Genomic DNA, 17,764 nt, shown 5'->3' on the forward strand with positions numbered 1-17,764 from the left:
CAAGGAGTAGGTCTTGTCTATTACATATTGGGTTTATGGAACGGTATCTGAGCTAATTTGAAACCCTTGTTTGATGCATCACCCCACTTCACCTTTCCCGTTAAGCAGCCATAGTGTGTTTGCTAAACGTGTGCCTCTGTTCTGTTTTGTAATTCAGTTCAAGTGTAGCGGTTTTTACATTCCCTCTATAAGTGATATCTTCGGATAAGTGCCTTTTTCTGTGTCACTTATTTCACTTAGAATCGTCATACCTAAATCCACTCATCATGCTGCTACTAGCCTTATGATGTTGATTTCATGGCTGAGTGATACTCCATTGTACATATGGACCACAACTTCTTTATCCATTTTTCTCTTTCTGGGATATTTCAGGTGTAACGAAGTGGAGGTTCTTGTCAACAGAGCAGCCCTAAATTTGGGGTGCCTGTGTCTTGCTGATTTTTAGTTTTCCCAATTTATACGCCCATGAGTGGAAGTGCCCTATGCTCTCTAAACTGAGTTTTTTAGATGCTTCAGGACACACCGTACACTTCTCCAGAGTGGCTGTTGGCAGTGTACATCCCGCCCATCAGCGTAGCAAGGCTCCCGTTTCTCCATGGCCTGTCCTGCATTTCTGGTTTGGACACTTTATTCAGCATGGCCCTTTTGACCGATGGGAAGCGAGACTTCTTGGTAGCGCTGATTTGCCTTTCCAGGTTGCTTGGTTGGCCAAAAAGGGCGTATGCGTTTTTTCCTGAATATATTCAGGAAAAAACGCATACGCCCTTTTTGGCCAAGGGCATCATTGTGGAGGTTTTGCCGCTTTTCCTGTGCTTTAAAGGCGATTCGAATCTACCTCCTGAAATCTGTTTCCTGCAATTCTGCCTTGCTTTCAAATCCTCTTCGTTGCCTTCCCTCAATATATTTGTGGACGAGAGTTATCATTTATAACTCTACAGGTTTGTGAATTGCAGTGCCCCTGAGCTCCATTTTTCAACTCGCTTTCTTGGGAGCTGGCCGCAAAAGCGCAGGATTGCTTCAGGCCGTATTCTGGTTCCTGGCGGTAGGCTGAGCCTGTGGTTAATTCTTCTTCCTGATGGGAAAATAGAGTGACCTGTGCGTGTCTCAACCCCTAGAGCTAGTCTCTCATTGGTTCCCCCTCTTCTCGTTCATCCTCAGGACAAATTGCAGCCTGTTCGGAACAGGAGGTTAAAGGTGCTGATTCTCCAAGGAGTGAGATTGCTAGTAAAGCGGCTGGAATGGCGAACCCGAGCACAAGGAGATGAGAAATGAGGTGCGTTTTAGAAACCTTTCCCGATCACACGGTGTACCCTCTTCTGGGTTTCTCATGCATGTTTTCGATGTAGGAAGATGCCCTTGACCCTGGAGATTTGGGACCCATGGGATGGGTACCACGCAGTATTACTTTAAAGGGTCTGCGTTTGCTCCCCCAACCTCACCAAACCTCTCAGCCCCAAGAGTGTCCACCCTTATGTCTCCATCAGCTGTGGGTCTAGATATGGTCAATCCAGGTGGCATCACAGCCCCTGAACGAATTTGGTAAGAATTTCTCTCTCTTTCACTGTCTTTGTTTCACGGGTTTTTAAAAGTAATGGATTTTTATAATGGGGTTTAGCTGCTTTTCACTGCTGTGTTTCTGCCGCTGTACACCCACTTGACTCACTTACAGAGAGATATCAATACATAGGTTTTATGCTTCTTACTAGTCAGATATATTCTTGGGTGGTGAATAGGGGGTGTTGAGTCCAGTTCACTGAGCAAGGAGTAGGTCTGTCTATTACATTTTGGGTTTATGGAACGTTATCTGAGCTAATTTGAAACCCTTGTTTGATGCATCACCCCACCTCACCTTTCCCGTTAAGCAGCCATAGTGTGTTTTCTAAACGTGTGCCTCTGTTCTGTTTTGTAATTCAGTTCAAGTGTAGCGGTTTTTACATTCCCTCTATAAGTGATGTCTTAGGATAAGTGTCTTTTTCTGTGTGACTTATTTCACTTAGAATCGTCGTACCTAAATCCACTCATCATGCTGCTGCTAGCCTTATGACGTTGATTTCATGGCTGAGTGATATTCCATTGTACATACGGACCACAACTTCTTTATCCATTTTTCTCTTTTCTGGGATATTTCAGGTGTAACGAAGTGGAGGTTCTTGTCAACAGAGCAGTCCTAAACTTTGGGCTGCCTGTGTCTTGGTGATTTTTAGTTTTCCCAATTTATACGCCCATGAGTGGAAGTGCCCTATGCTCTCTAAGCTGAGTTTTTTAGATGTTTCAGGACACACCGTACACTTCTCCAGAGTGGCTGATGGCAATTTACATCCCGCCCATCAGCGTAGCAAGGCTCCGGTTTCTCCATGGCCTCTCCTGCATTTCTGGTTTGGACACTTTATTCAGCATGGCCCTTTTGACCGATGGGAAGCGCGACTTCTTGGTAGCGCTGATTTGCCTTTCCAGGTTGCTTGGTTGGCCAAAAAGGGCGTATGCGTTTTTTCCTGAATATATTCAGGAAAAAACGCATACGCCCTTTTTGGCCAAGGGCATCATTGTGGAGGTTTTGCCGCTTTTCCTGTGCTTTAAAGGCGATTCGAATCTACCTCCTGAAATCTGTTTCCTGCAATTCTGCCTTGCTTTCAAATCCTCTTCGTTGCCTTCCCTCAATATATTTGTGGACGAGAGTTATCATTTATAACTCTACAGGTTTGTGAATTGCAGTGCCCCTGAGCTCCATTTTTCAACTCGCTTTCTTGGGAGCTGGCCGCAAAAGCGCAGGATTGCTTCAGGCCCTATTCTGGTTCCTGGCGGTAGGCTGAGCCTGTGGTTAATTCTTCTTCCTGATGGGAAAATAGAGTGACCTGTGCGTGTCTCAACCCCTAGAGCTAGTCTCTCATTGGTTCCCCCTCTTCTCGTTCATCCTCAGGACAAATTGCAGCCTGTTCGGAACAGGAGGTTAAAGGTGCTGATTCTCCAAGGAGTGAGATTGCTAGTAAAGCGGCTGGAATGGCGAACCCGAGCACAAGGAGATGAGAAATGAGGTGCGTTTTAGAAACCTTTCCCGATCACACGGTGTACCCTCTTCTGGGTTTCTCATGCATGTTTTCGATGTAGGAAGATGCCCTTGACCCTGGAGATTTGGGACCCATGGGATGGGTACCACGCAGTATTACTTTAAAGGGTCTGCGTTTGCTCCCCCAACCTCACCAAACCTCTCAGCCCCAAGAGTGTCCACCCTTATGTCTCCATCAGCTGTGGGTCTAGATATGGTCAATCCAGGTGGCATCACAGCCCCTGAACGAATTTGGTAAGAATTTCTCTCTCTTTCACTGTCTTTGTTTCACGGGTTTTTAAAAGTAATGGATTTTTATAATGGGGTTTAGCTGCTTTTCACTGCTGTGTTTCTGCCGCTTTACACCCACTTGACTCACTTACAGAGAGATATCAATACATAGGTTTTATGCTTCTTACTAGTCAGATATATTCTTGGGTGGTGAATAGGGGGTGTTGAGTCCAGTTCACTGAGCAAGGAGTAGGTCTGTCTATTACATTTTGGGTTTATGGAACGGTATCTGAGCTAATTTGAAACCCTTGTTTGATGCATCACCCCACCTCACCTTTCCCGTTAAGCAGCCATAGTGTGTTTTCTAAACGTGTGCCTCTGTTCTGTTTTGTAATTCAGTTCAAGTGTAGCGGTTTTTACATTCCCTCTATAAGTGATGTCTTAGGATAAGTGTCTTTTTCTGTGTGACTTATTTCACTTAGAATCGTCGTACCTAAATCCACTCATCATGCTGCTGGTAGCCTTATGACGTTGATTTCATGGCTGAGTGATATTCCATTGTACATACGGACCACAACTTCTTTATCCATTTTTCTCTTTCCTGGGATATTTCAGGTGTAACGAAGTGGAGGTTCTTGTCAACAGAGCAGCCCTAAATTTGGGGTGCCTGTGTCTTGCTGATTTTTAGTTTTCCCAATTTATACGCCCATGAGTGGAAGTGCCCTATGCTCTCTAAACTGAGTTTTTTAGATGCTTCAGGACACACCGTATACTTCTCCAGAGTGGCTGTTGGCAATGTACATCCCGCCCATCAGCGTAGCAAGGCTCCCGTTTCTCCATGGCCTGTCCTGCATTTCTGGTTTGGACACTTTATTCAGCATGGCCCTTTTGACCGATGGGAAGCGAGACTTCTTGGTAGCGCTGATTTGCCTTTCCAGGTTGCTTGGTTGGCCAAAAAGGGCGTATGCGTTTTTTCCTGAATATATTCAGGAAGAAACGCATACGCCCTTTTTGGCCAAGGGCATCATTGTGGAGGTTTTGCCGCTTTTCGGGTGCTTTAAAGGCGATTCGAATCTACCTCCTGAAATCTGTTTCCTGCAATTCTGCCTTGCTTTCAAATCCTCTTCGTTGCCTTCCCTCAATATATTTGTGGACGAGAGTTATCATTTATAACTCTGCAGGTTTGTGAATTGCAGTGCCCCTGAGCTCCATTTTTCAACTCGCTTTCTTGGGAGCTGGCCGCAAAAGCGCAGGATTGCTTCAGGCCCTATTCTGGTTCCGGGCGGCAGGCTGAGCCTGTGGTTAATTCTTCTTCCTGATGGGAAAATAGAGTGACCTGTGCGTGTCCCAACCCCTAGAGCTAGTCTCTCATTGGTTCCCCCTCTTGCCGTTCATCCTCAGGACAAATTGCAGCCTGTACGGAACAGGAGGTTAAAGGTGCTGATTCTCCAAGGAGGGAGATTGCTAGTAAAGCGGCTGGAATGGCGAACCCGAGCACAAGGAGATGAGAAATGAGGTGCGTTTTAGAAACCTTTCCCGATCACACGGTGTACCCTCTTCTGGGTTTCTCATGCATGTTTTCGATGTAGGAAGATGCCCTTGACCCTGGAGATTTAGGACCCATGGGATGGGTACCACGCAGTATTACTTTAAAGGGTCTGCGTTTGCTCCCCCAACCTCACCAAACCTCTCAGCCCCAAGAGTGTCCACCCTTATGTCTCCATCAGCTGTGGGTCTAGATATGGTCAATCCAGGTGCATCACAGCCCCTGAACGAATTTGGTAAGAATTTCTCTCTCTTTCACTGTCTTTGTTTCACGGGTTTTTAAAAGTAATGGATTTTTATAATGGGGTTTAGCTGCTTTTCACTGCTGTGTTTCTGCCGCTTTACACCCACTTGACTCACTTACAGAGAGATATCAATACATAGGTTTTATGCTTCTTACTAGTCAGATATATTCTTGGGTGGTGAATAGGGGGTGTTGAGTCCAGTTCACTGAGCAAGGAGTAGGTCTGTCTATTACATTTTGGGTTTATGGAACGGTATCTGAGCTAATTTGAAACCCTTGTTTGATGCATCACCCCACCTCACCTTTCCCGTTAAGCAGCCATAGTGTGTTTTCTAAACGTGTGCCTCTGTTCTGTTTTGTAATTCAGTTCAAGTGTAGCGGTTTTTACATTCCCTCTATAAGTGATGTCTTAGGATAAGTGTCTTTTTCTGTGTGACTTATTTCACTTAGAATCGTCGTACCTAAATCCACTCATCATGCTGCTGCTAGCCTTATGACGTTGATTTCATGGCTGAGTGATATTCCATTGTACATACGGACCACAACTTCTTTATCCATTTTTCTCTTTCCTGGGATATTTCAGGTGTAACGAAGTGGAGGTTCTTGTCAACAGAGCAGCCCTAAATTTGGGGTGCCTGTGTCTTGCTGATTTTTAGTTTTCCCAATTTATACGCCCATGAGTGGAAGTGCCCTATGCTCTCTAAACTGAGTTTTTTAGATGCTTCAGGACACACCGTACACTTCTCCAGAGTGGCTGTTGGCAATGTACATCCCGCCCATCAGCGTAGCAAGGCTCCCGTTTCTCCATGGCCTGTCCTGCATTTCTGGTTTGGACACTTTATTCAGCATGGCCCTTTTGACCGATGGGAAGCGAGACTTCTTGGTAGCGCTGATTTGCCTTTCCAGGTTGCTTGGTTGGCCAAAAAGGGCGTATGCGTTTTTTCCTGAATATATTCAGGAAAAAACGCATACGCCCTTTTTGGCCAAGGGCATCATTGTGGAGGTTTTGCCGCTTTTCGGGTGCTTTAAAGGCGATTCGAATCTACCTCCTGAAATCTGTTTCCTGCAATTCTGCCTTGCTTTCAAATTCTCTTCGTTGCCTTCCCTCAATATATTTGTGGACGAGAGTTATCATTTATAACTCTGCAGGTTTGTGAATTGCAGTGCCCCTGAGCTCCATTTTTCAACTCGCTTTCTTGGGAGCTGGCCGCAAAAGCGCAGGATTGCTTCAGGCCCTATTCTGGTTCCGGGCGGCAGGCTGAGCCTGTGGTTAATTCTTCTTCCTGATGGGAAAATAGAGTGACCTGTGCGTGTCCCAACCCCTAGAGCTAGTCTCTCATTGGTTCCCCTTCTTGCCGTTCATCCTCAGGACAAATTGCAGCCTGTACGGAGCAGGAGGTTAAAGGTGCTGATTCTCCAAGGAGGGAGATTGCTAGTAAAGCGGCTGGAATGGTGAACCCGAGCACAAGGAGATGAGAAATGAGGTGCGTTTTAGAAACCTTTCCCGATCACACGGTGTACCCTCTTCTGGGTTTCTCATGCATGTTTTCGATGTAGGAAGATGCCCTTGACCCTGGAGATTTAGGACCCATGGGATGGGTACCACGCAGTATTACTTTAAAGGGTCTGCGTTTGCTCCCCCAACCTCACCAAACCTCTCAGCCCCAAGAGTGTCCACCCTTATGTCTCCATCAGCTGTGGGTCTAGATATGGTCAATCCAGGTGCATCACAGCCCCTGAACGAATTTGGTAAGAATTTCTCTCTCTTTCACTGTCTTTGTTTCACGGGTTTTTAAAAGTAATGGATTTTTATAATGGGGTTTAGCTGCTTTTCACTGCTGTGTTTCTGCCGCTTTACACCCACTTGACTCACTCACAGAGAGATATCAATACATAGGTTTTATGCTTCTTACTAGTCAGATATATTCTTGGGTGGTGAATAGGGGGTGTTGAGTCCAGTTCACTGAGCAAGGAGTAGGTCTGTCTATTACATTTTGGGTTTATGGAACGGTATCTGAGCTAATTTGAAACCCTTGTTTGATGCATCACCCCACCTCACCTTTCCCGTTAAGCAGCCATAGTGTGTTTTCTAAACGTGTGCCTCTGTTCTGTTTTGTAATTCAGTTCAAGGGTAGCGGTTTTTACATTCCCTCTATAAGTGATATCTTCGGATAAGTGCCTTTTTCTGTGTGACTTATTTCACTTAGAATCGTCATACCTAAATCCACTCATCATGCTGCTACTAGCCTTATGATGTTGATTTCATGGCTGAGTGATACTCCATTGTACATATGGACCACAACTTCTTTATCCATTTTTCTCTTTCTGGGATATTTCAGGTGTAACGAAGTGGAGGTTCTTGTCAACAGAGCAGCCCTAAATTTGGGGTGCCTGTGTCTTGGTGATTTTTAGTTTTCCCAATTTATACGCCCATGAGTGGAAGTGCCCTATGCTCTCTAAACTGAGTTTTTTAGATGCTTCAGGACACACCGTACACTTCTCCAGAGTGGCTGTTGGCAGTGTACATCCCGCCCATCAGCGTAGCAAGGCTCCCGTTTCTCCATGGCCTGTCCTGCATTTCTGGTTTGGACACTTTATTCAGCATGGCCCTTTTGACCGATGGGAAGCGAGACTTCTTGGTAGCGCTGATTTGCCTTTCCAGGTTGCTTGGTTGGCCAAAAAGGGCGTATGCGTTTTTTCCTGAATATATTCAGGAAAAAACGCATACGCCCTTTTTGGCCAAGGGCATCATTGTGGAGGTTTTGCCGCTTTTCCTGTGCTTTAAAGGCGATTCGAATCTACCTCCTGAAATCTGTTTCCTGCAATTCTGCCTTGCTTTCAAATCCTCTTCGTTGCCTTCCCTCAATATATTTGTGGACGAGAGTTATCATTTATAACTCTACAGGTTTGTGAATTGCAGTGCCCCTGAGCTCCATTTTTCAACTCGCTTTCTTGGGAGCTGGCCGCAAAAGCGCAGGATTGCTTCAGGCCGTATTCTGGTTCCTGGCGGTAGGCTGAGCCTGTGGTTAATTCTTCTTCCTGATGGGAAAATAGAGTGACCTGTGCGTGTCTCAACCCCTAGAGCTAGTCTCTCATTGGTTCGCCCTCTTCTCGTTCATCCTCAGGACAAATTGCAGCCTGTTCGGAACAGGAGGTTAAAGGTGCTGATTCTCCAAGGAGGGAGATTGCTAGTAAAGCGGCTGGAATGGCGAACCCGAGCACAAGAAGATGAGAAATGAGGTGCGTTTTAGAAACCTTTCCCGATCACACGGTGTACCCTCTTCTGGGTTTCTCATGCAGGTTTTCGATGTAGGAAGATGCCCTTGTCCCTGGAGATTTGGGACCCATGGGATCGGTACCACGCAGTATTACTTTAAAGGGTCTGCGTTTGCTCCCCCAACCTCACCAAACCTCTCAGCCCCAAGAGTGTCCACCCTTATGTCTCCATCAGCTGTGGGTCTAGATCTGGTCAATCCAGGTGGCATCACAGCCCCTGAACGAATTTGGTAAGAATTTCTCTCTCTCTCACTGTCTTTGTTTCACGGGTTTTTAAAAGTAATGGATTTTTATAATGGGGTTTAGCTGCTTTTCACTGCTGTGTTTCTGCCGCTTTACACCCACTTGACTCACTTACAGAGAGATATCAATACATAGGTTTTATGATTCTTAATAGTCAGATATATTCTTGGGCGGTGAATAGGGGGTGTTGAGTCCAGTTCACTGAGCAAGGAGTAGGTCTTGTCTATTACATATTGGGTTTATGGAACGGTATCTGAGCTAATTTGAAACCCTTGTTTTATGCATCACCCCACTTCACCTTTCCCGTTAAGCAGCCATAGTGTGTTTTCTAAACGTGTGCCTCTGTTCTGTTTTGTAATTCAGTTCAAGTGTAGCGGTTTTTACATTCCCTCTATAAGTGATATCTTAGGATAAGGGTCTTTTTCTGTGTGACTTATTTCACTTAGAATCGTCATACCTAAATCCACTCATCATGCTGCTACTAGCCTTATGATGTTGATTTCATGGCTGAGTGATACTCCATTGTACATATGGACCACAACTTCTTTATCCATTTTTCTCTTTCTGGGATATTTCAGGTGTAACGACGTGGAGGTTCTTGTCAACAGAGCAGCCCTAAATTTGGGGTGCCTGTGTCTTGCTGATTTTTAGTTTTCCCAATTTATACGCCCATGAGTGGAAGTGCCCTATGCTCTCTAAACTGAGTTTTTTAGATGCTTCAGGACACACCGTACACTTCTCCAGAGTGGCTGTTGGCAGTGTACATCCCGCCCATCAGCGTAGCAAGGCTCCCGTTTCTCCATGGCCTGTCCTGCATTTCTGGTTTGGACACTTTATTCAGCATGGCCCTTTTGACCGATGGGAAGCGAGACTTCTTGGTAGCGCTGATTTGCCTTTCCAGGTTGCTTGGTTGGCCAAAAAGGGCGTATGCGTTTTTCCCTGAATATATTCAGGAAAAAACGCATACGCCCTTTTTGGCCAAGGGCATCATTGTGGAGGTTTTGCCGCTTTTCGGGTGCTTTAAAGGCGATTCGAATCTACCTCCTGAAATCTGTTTCCTGCAATTCTGCCTTGCTTTCAAATTCTCTTCGTTGCCTTCCCTCAATATATTTGTGGACGAGAGTTATCATTTATAACTCTGCAGGTTTGTGAATTGCAGTGCCCCTGAGCTCCATTTTTCAACTCGCTTTCTTGGGAGCTGGCCGCAAAAGCGCAGGATTGCTTCAGGCCCTATTCTGGTTCCGGGCGGCAGGCTGAGCCTGTGGTTAATTCTTCTTCCTGATGTGAAAATAGAGTGACCTGTGCGTGTCCCAACCCCTAGAGCTAGTCTCTCATTGGTTCCCCCTCTTGCCGTTCATCCTCAGGACAAATTGCAGCCTGTACGGAGCAGGAGGTTAAAGGTGCTGATTCTCCAAGGAGGGAGATTGCTAGTAAAGCGGCTGGAATGGTGAACCCGAGCACAAGGAGATGAGAAATGAGGTGCGTTTTAGAAACCTTTCCCGATCACACGGTGTACCCTCTTCTGGGTTTCTCATGCATGTTTTCGATGTAGGAAGATGCCCTTGACCCTGGAGATTTAGGACCCATGGGATGGGTACCACGCAGTATTACTTTAAAGGGTCTGCGTTTGCTCCCCCAACCTCACCAAACCTCTCAGCCCCAAGAGTGTCCACCCTTATGTCTCCATCAGCTGTGGGTCTAGATATGGTCAATCCAGGTGCATCACAGCCCCTGAACGAATTTGGTAAGAATTTCTCTCTCTTTCACTGTCTTTGTTTCACGGGTTTTTAAAAGTAATGGATTTTTATAATGGGGTTTAGCTGCTTTTCACTGCTGTGTTTCTGCCGCTTTACACCCACTTGACTCACTCACAGAGAGATATCAATACATAGGTTTTATGCTTCTTACTAGTCAGATATATTCTTGGGTGGTGAATAGGGGGTGTTGAGTCCAGTTCACTGAGCAAGGAGTAGGTCTGTCTATTACATTTTGGGTTTATGGAACGGTATCTGAGCTAATTTGAAACCCTTGTTTGATGCATCACCCCACCTCACCTTTCCCGTTAAGCAGCCATAGTGTGTTTTCTAAACGTGTGCCTCTGTTCTGTTTTGTAATTCAGTTCAAGGGTAGCGGTTTTTACATTCCCTCTATAAGTGATATCTTCGGATAAGTGCCTTTTTCTGTGTGACTTATTTCACTTAGAATCGTCATACCTAAATCCACTCATCATGCTGCTACTAGCCTTATGATGTTGATTTCATGGCTGAGTGATACTCCATTGTACATATGGACCACAACTTCTTTATCCATTTTTCTCTTTCTGGGATATTTCAGGTGTAACGAAGTGGAGGTTCTTGTCAACAGAGCAGCCCTAAATTTGGGGTGCCTGTGTCTTGGTGATTTTTAGTTTTCCCAATTTATACGCCCATGAGTGGAAGTGCCCTATGCTCTCTAAACTGAGTTTTTTAGATGCTTCAGGACACACCGTACACTTCTCCAGAGTGGCTGTTGGCAGTGTACATCCCGCCCATCAGCGTAGCAAGGCTCCCGTTTCTCCATGGCCTGTCCTGCATTTCTGGTTTGGACACTTTATTCAGCATGGCCCTTTTGACCGATGGGAAGCGAGACTTCTTGGTAGCGCTGATTTGCCTTTCCAGGTTGCTTGGTTGGCCAAAAAGGGCGTATGCGTTTTTTCCTGAATATATTCAGGAAAAAACGCATACGCCCTTTTTGGCCAAGGGCATCATTGTGGAGGTTTTGCCGCTTTTCCTGTGCTTTAAAGGCGATTCGAATCTACCTCCTGAAATCTGTTTCCTGCAATTCTGCCTTGCTTTCAAATCCTCTTCGTTGCCTTCCCTCAATATATTTGTGGACGAGAGTTATCATTTATAACTCTACAGGTTTGTGAATTGCAGTGCCCCTGAGCTCCATTTTTCAACTCGCTTTCTTGGGAGCTGGCCGCAAAAGCGCAGGATTGCTTCAGGCCGTATTCTGGTTCCTGGCGGTAGGCTGAGCCTGTGGTTAATTCTTCTTCCTGATGGGAAAATAGAGTGACCTGTGCGTGTCTCAACCCCTAGAGCTAGTCTCTCATTGGTTCGCCCTCTTCTCGTTCATCCTCAGGACAAATTGCAGCCTGTTCGGAACAGGAGGTTAAAGGTGCTGATTCTCCAAGGAGGGAGATTGCTAGTAAAGCGGCTGGAATGGCGAACCCGAGCACAAGAAGATGAGAAATGAGGTGCGTTTTAGAAACCTTTCCCGATCACACGGTGTACCCTCTTCTGGGTTTCTCATGCAGGTTTTCGATGTAGGAAGATGCCCTTGTCCCTGGAGATTTGGGACCCATGGGATCGGTACCACGCAGTATTACTTTAAAGGGTCTGCGTTTGCTCCCCCAACCTCACCAAACCTCTCAGCCCCAAGAGTGTCCACCCTTATGTCTCCATCAGCTGTGGGTCTAGATCTGGTCAATCCAGGTGGCATCACAGCCCCTGAACGAATTTGGTAAGAATTTCTCTCTCTCTCACTGTCTTTGTTTCACGGGTTTTTAAAAGTAATGGATTTTTATAATGGGGTTTAGCTGCTTTTCACTGCTGTGTTTCTGCCGCTTTACACCCACTTGACTCACTTACAGAGAGATATCAATACATAGGTTTTATGATTCTTAATAGTCAGATATATTCTTGGGCGGTGAATAGGGGGTGTTGAGTCCAGTTCACTGAGCAAGGAGTAGGTCTTGTCTATTACATATTGGGTTTATGGAACGGTATCTGAGCTAATTTGAAACCCTTGTTTTATGCATCACCCCACTTCACCTTTCCCGTTAAGCAGCCATAGTGTGTTTTCTAAACGTGTGCCTCTGTTCTGTTTTGTAATTCAGTTCAAGTGTAGCGGTTTTTACATTCCCTCTATAAGTGATATCTTAGGATAAGGGTCTTTTTCTGTGTGACTTATTTCACTTAGAATCGTCATACCTAAATCCACTCATCATGCTGCTACTAGCCTTATGATGTTGATTTCATGGCTGAGTGATACTCCATTGTACATATGGACCACAACTTCTTTATCCATTTTTCTCTTTCTGGGATATTTCAGGTGTAACGACGTGGAGGTTCTTGTCAACAGAGCAGCCCTAAATTTGGGGTGCCTGTGTCTTGCTGATTTTTAGTTTTCCCAATTTATACGCCCATGAGTGGAAGTGCCCTATGCTCTCTAAACTGAGTTTTTTAGATGCTTCAGGACACACCGTACACTTCTCCAGAGTGGCTGTTGGCAGTGTACATCCCGCCCATCAGCGTAGCAAGGCTCCCGTTTCTCCATGGCCTGTCCTGCATTTCTGGTTTGGACACTTTATTCAGCATGGCCCTTTTGACCGATGGGAAGCGAGACTTCTTGGTAGCGCTGATTTGCCTTTCCAGGTTGCTTGGTTGGCCAAAAAGGGCGTATGCGTTTTTCCCTGAATATATTCAGGAAAAAACGCATACGCCCTTTTTGGCCAAGGGCATCATTGTGGAGGTTTTGCCGCTTTTCGGGTGCTTTAAAGGCGATTCGAATCTACCTCCTGAAATCTGTTTCCTGCAATTCTGCCTTGCTTTCAAATTCTCTTCGTTGCCTTCCCTCAATATATTTGTGGACGAGAGTTATCATTTATAACTCTGCAGGTTTGTGAATTGCAGTGCCCCTGAGCTCCATTTTTCAACTCGCTTTCTTGGGAGCTGGCTGCAAAAGTGCAGGATTGCTTCAGGCCCTATTCTGGTTCCGGGCGGCAGGCTGAGCCTGTGGTTAATTCTTCTTCCTGATGGGAAAATAGAGTGACCTGTGCATGTCCCAACCCCTAGAGCTAGTCTCTCATTGGTTCCCCCTCTTCCCGTTCATCCTCAGGACAAATTGCAGCCTGTACGGAACAGGAGGTTAAAGGTGCTGATTCTCCAAGGAGGGAGATTGCTAGTAAAACGGCTGGAATGGCGAACCCGAGCACAAGGAGATGAGAAATGAGGTGCGTTTTAGAAACCTTTCCCGATCACACGGTGTACCCTCTTCTGGGTTTCTCATGCATGTTTTCGATGTATGAAGATGCCCTTGACCCTGGAGATTAAGGACCCATGGGATGGGTACCACGCAGTATTACTTTAAAGGGTCTGCGTTTGCTCCCCCAACCTCACCAAACCTCTCAGCCCCAAGAGTGTCCACCCTTATGTCTCCATCAGCTGTGGTTCTAGATATGGTCAATCCAGGTGGCATCACAGCCCCTGAACGAATTTGGTAAGAATTTCTCTCTCTCTCACTGTCTTTGTTTCACGGGTTTTTAAAAGTAATGGATTTTTATAATGGGGTTTAGCTGCTTTTCACTGCTGTGTTTCTGCCGCTTTACACCCACTTGACTCACTTACAGAGAGATATCAATACATAGGTTTTATGCTTCTTACTAGTCAGATATATTCTTGGGTGGTGAATAGGGGGTGTTGAGTCCAGTTCACTGAGCAAGGAGTAGGTCTGTCTATTACATTTTGGGTTTATGGAACGGTATCTGAGCTAATTTGAAACCCTTGTTTGATGCATCACCCCACCTCACCTTTCCCGTTAAGCAGCCATAGTGTGTTTTCTAAACGTGTGCCTCTGTTCTGTTTTGTAATTCAGTTCAAGTGTAGCGGTTTTTACATTCCCTCTATAAGTGATGTCTTAGGATAAGTGTCTTTTTCTGTGTGACTTATTTCACTTAGAATCGTCGTACCTAAATCCACTCATCATGCTGCTGCTAGCCTTATGACGTTGATTTCATGGCTGAGTGATATTCCATTGTACATACGGACCACAACTTCTTTATCCATTTTTCTCTTTCCTGGGATATTTAAGGTGTAACGAAGTGGAGGTTCTTGTCAACAGAGCAGCCCTAAATTTGGGGTGCCTGTGTCTTGCTGATTTTTAGTTTTCCCAATTTATACGCCCATGAGTGGAAGTGCCCTATGCTCTCTAAACTGAGTTTTTTAGATGCTTCAGGACACACCGTACACTTCTCCAGAGTGGCTGTTGGCAATGTACATCCCGCCCATCAGCGTAGCAAGGCTCCCGTTTCTCCATGGCCTGTCCTGCATTTCTGGTTTGGACACTTTATTCAGCATGGCCCTTTTGACCGATGGGAAGCGAGACTTCTTGGTAGCGCTGATTTGCCTTTCCAGGTTGCTTGGTTGGCCAAAAAGGCGAATGCGTTTTTTCCTGAATATATTCAGGAAAAAACGGATACGCCCTTTTTGGCCAAGGGCATCATTGTGGAGGTTTTGCCGCTTTTCGGGTGCTTTAAAGCTAAGCAGGGTCGGGCCTGGTTAGTACTTGGATGGGAGACCGCCTGGGAATACCGGGTGCTGTAGGCTTTTTGCCTCCCGCTTCGCCCTCTCCTTAAGTCGCCCGCCGCCTCCGCCCCCGCCGCCGGGCACCGCTGCAGGCCCCACCTATCTCCGACCCCTCCCACCAGAGCGCGCCAGAGGGGGCGCTCTCCGCCTGCCTGGCCGGCCAGGCGGCCAGAAGGCGGCCCTGGAAGGCAGCCGCATCCCAGCCGCTCCCGGGGTGGCTGGCCTGGACCCAGACTCCGCCTCAGGCCCGGGTGCCGGCCGTCCGGCCCGCGAGCCCCTTGACCTGCACCTGGCCGCCCCCACTAGCGCCCAGCCCCGGCGCAGCCACCTATCTGCCGGTGTGTCTCTCCACAGCTCCCTCCGGAAAAATCCCCCCCCCGCCGCCGTTTCGCCACGGCCGTGGGGCGGGAGCGGGGGCGGCGGCCGAGGCCGGTTCTCCGGGCCGGCCCGCCACCAGGGGCCGGGTCCTGTGTTCGGCGGGTGGCGTGGGGGCAAGGGTGGCCTTGCTGGGGCTAAGGGGCCGTGGTGACTCAATGGTGGCTCCCAGTGGGTTAAGGGCCGACAGCCGTCGGGCAGGAGGGCCGGCCTGGGCTGCGGCTGGGCTGCGCCTAGCGCCGCGTGGGCGGGCAGCGGGGAGGCCCAAGGGACCGCGGCCCCGGGCCCTGAAGCCTCCGGGGCCACGTCCCCGTGAGGGTCGTGCGGGATCTGGGGCCGGGCGCCAAGCGCCGAACGGTTTGGTGGGTCCCGCCCGTCCTGGGCTGGGAGGTCGCCAACCCCTCTGCCACCCCCCACCTGCCCCGGTACCCGAGGACGCCCTTCCCCTGCCTGGGCGGGCGGTGGGGCCCTGCCGGGGCGGGCTGGCCGCCGGGCTGGCAGTAAGGCGCAAGCGCCAGCGAAGCTGGGCCTCAAGAGGCACTCCGCGGGCCCCTCTGGCGTCTACAGCCATACCACCCTGAACGCGCCCGATCTCGTCTGATCTCGGAAGCTAAGCAGGGTCGGGCCTGGTTAGTACTTGGATGGGAAACCGCCTGGGAATACCGGGTGCTGTAGGCTTTTTGCCTCCCGCTCCGCCCTCTCCTTAAGTCGCCAGCCGCCTCCGCCCCCGCCGCCGGGCACCGCTGCAGGCCCCACCTACCTCCGACCCCTCCCAGCAGAGCGCGCCAGAGGGGGCGCTCTCCGCCTGCCTGGCCGGCCAGGCGGCCAGAAGGCGGCCCTGGAAGGCAGCCGCATCCCAGCCGCTCCCGGGGTGGCTGGCCTGGACCCAGACTCCGCCTCAGGCCCGGGTGCCGGCCGTCCGGCCCGCGAGCCCCTTGACCTGCACCTGGCCGCCCCCACTAGCGCCCAGCCCCGGCGCAGCCACCTATCTGCCGGTGTGTCTCTCCACAGCTCCCTCCGGAAAAATCCCCCCCCCCCGCCGCCGTTTCGCCACGGCCGTGGGGCGGGAGCGGGGGCGGCGGCCGGGGCCGGTTCTCCGGGCCGGCCGGCCACCAGGGGCCGGGTCCTGTGCTCGGCGGGTGGCGTGGGGGCAAGGGTGGCCTTGCTGGGGCTAAGGGGCCGTGGTGACTCAATGGTGGCTCCCAGTGGGTTAAGGGCCGACTGCCGTCGGGCAGGAGGGCCGGCCCGGGCTGCGGCTGGGCTGCGCCTAGCGCCGCGTGGGCGGGCAGCGGGGAGGCCCAAGGGACCGCGGGCCCCGGGCCCTGAAGCCTCCGGGGCCACGTCCCCGTGAGGGACGTGCGGGATCTGGGGCCGGGCGCCAAGCGCCGAACGGTTTGGTGGGTCCCGCCCGTCCTGGGCTGGGAGGTCGCCAACCCCTCTGCCACCCCCCACCCGCCCCGGTACCCGAGGACGCCCTTCCCCCTGCCTGGGCGGGCGGTGGGGCCCTGCCGGGGCGGGCTGGCCGCCGGGCTGGCAGTAAGGCGCAAGCGCCAGCGAAGCTGGGCCTCAAGAGGCACTCCGCGGGCCCCTCTGGCGTCTACGGCCATACCACCCTGAACGCGCCCGATCTCGTCTGATCTCGGAAGCTAAGCAGGGTCGGGCCTGGTTAGTACTTGGATGGGAGACCGCCTGGGAATACCGGGTGCTGTAGGCTTTTTGCCGCCCGCTCCGCCTTCTCCTTTAGCCGCCCGCGGCCTCGGCCGCCGCCTCAGCCCCCGCCCGGGCACCGCCGCAGGCCCCACCTCCTCCGGCCCCTCCCACCACAGCGCGCCAGAGGGGGCGCTCCCCGCCGGCCTGGCCGGCCAGGAGGCCAGCAGGTGGCCCTGGAAGGCAGCCGCACCCCAGCCGCTCCCGTGGTGGCTGGCCCGGACCCAGACTCCGCCGCAGGCCGGGGTGCCGGCCGTGCGGCCCGCGAGGCCCTCCACCTGCACTTGGCCGCGCCCACCAGAGCCCAGCCGCGCCGCAGCCAGCTGGCTGCCCGTGTGTCTCTCCGCAGCTCCCTCCGGGAAAAGCCCCCCCCCCTCCGCCGTTTCGCCTCGGCCGGGGGCGGGAGCGGGGGCGGGGGCCGGGACCGCTTCCCCGGGCCTGCCGGCCACCAGGGGCGGGGTCCTGTGCTCGGCGGGCGGCGTGGGGGCAAGGGTGGCCTTGCTGGGGCTAAGGGGCCGTGCCCACTCAGTGGTGGCTCCCAGTGGCTTCGGGCCAGCTGCTGCCCGGCTGGAGGGCCGGCCCGGCCGTGGCTGGCCTGCGCCTAACTCCGCGTGGGCGGGCAGGGGGGGATGCCCAAGGGACCGCGGCCGCCGGGCCCTGAAGCCTCCGGGGCCACGTCCCTGTGAGCGTCGAGCGGGATCTGCGGCGGGGCGCCAAGCGCCGACGGGCCTGGGGCGTCCCGCCCGCCCTGGGCTG

General features: G+C 50.5%; 2 non-coding genes across 2 annotated transcripts; both read left to right on the forward strand.

Annotated features, from left to right (window-relative positions):
* Positions 1-15,860: 15,860 nt before the first annotated feature.
* On the forward strand, positions 15,861-15,979 carry LOC130707004 (5S ribosomal RNA). The gene has a single exon (XR_009007029.1). It is a non-coding gene; the product is annotated as a 5S ribosomal RNA (ribosomal RNA).
* Positions 15,980-16,896: 917 nt separating this feature from the next.
* LOC130706989 (5S ribosomal RNA) lies at positions 16,897-17,015 on the forward strand. The gene has a single exon (XR_009007014.1). It is a non-coding gene; the product is annotated as a 5S ribosomal RNA (ribosomal RNA).
* The last annotated feature ends 749 nt before the right edge of the window (positions 17,016-17,764 follow it).

Source organism: Balaenoptera acutorostrata, unplaced genomic scaffold (assembly GCF_949987535.1).
Source record: "Balaenoptera acutorostrata unplaced genomic scaffold, mBalAcu1.1 scaffold_1139, whole genome shotgun sequence".
NCBI lineage: Eukaryota > Metazoa > Chordata > Mammalia > Artiodactyla > Balaenopteridae > Balaenoptera > Balaenoptera acutorostrata.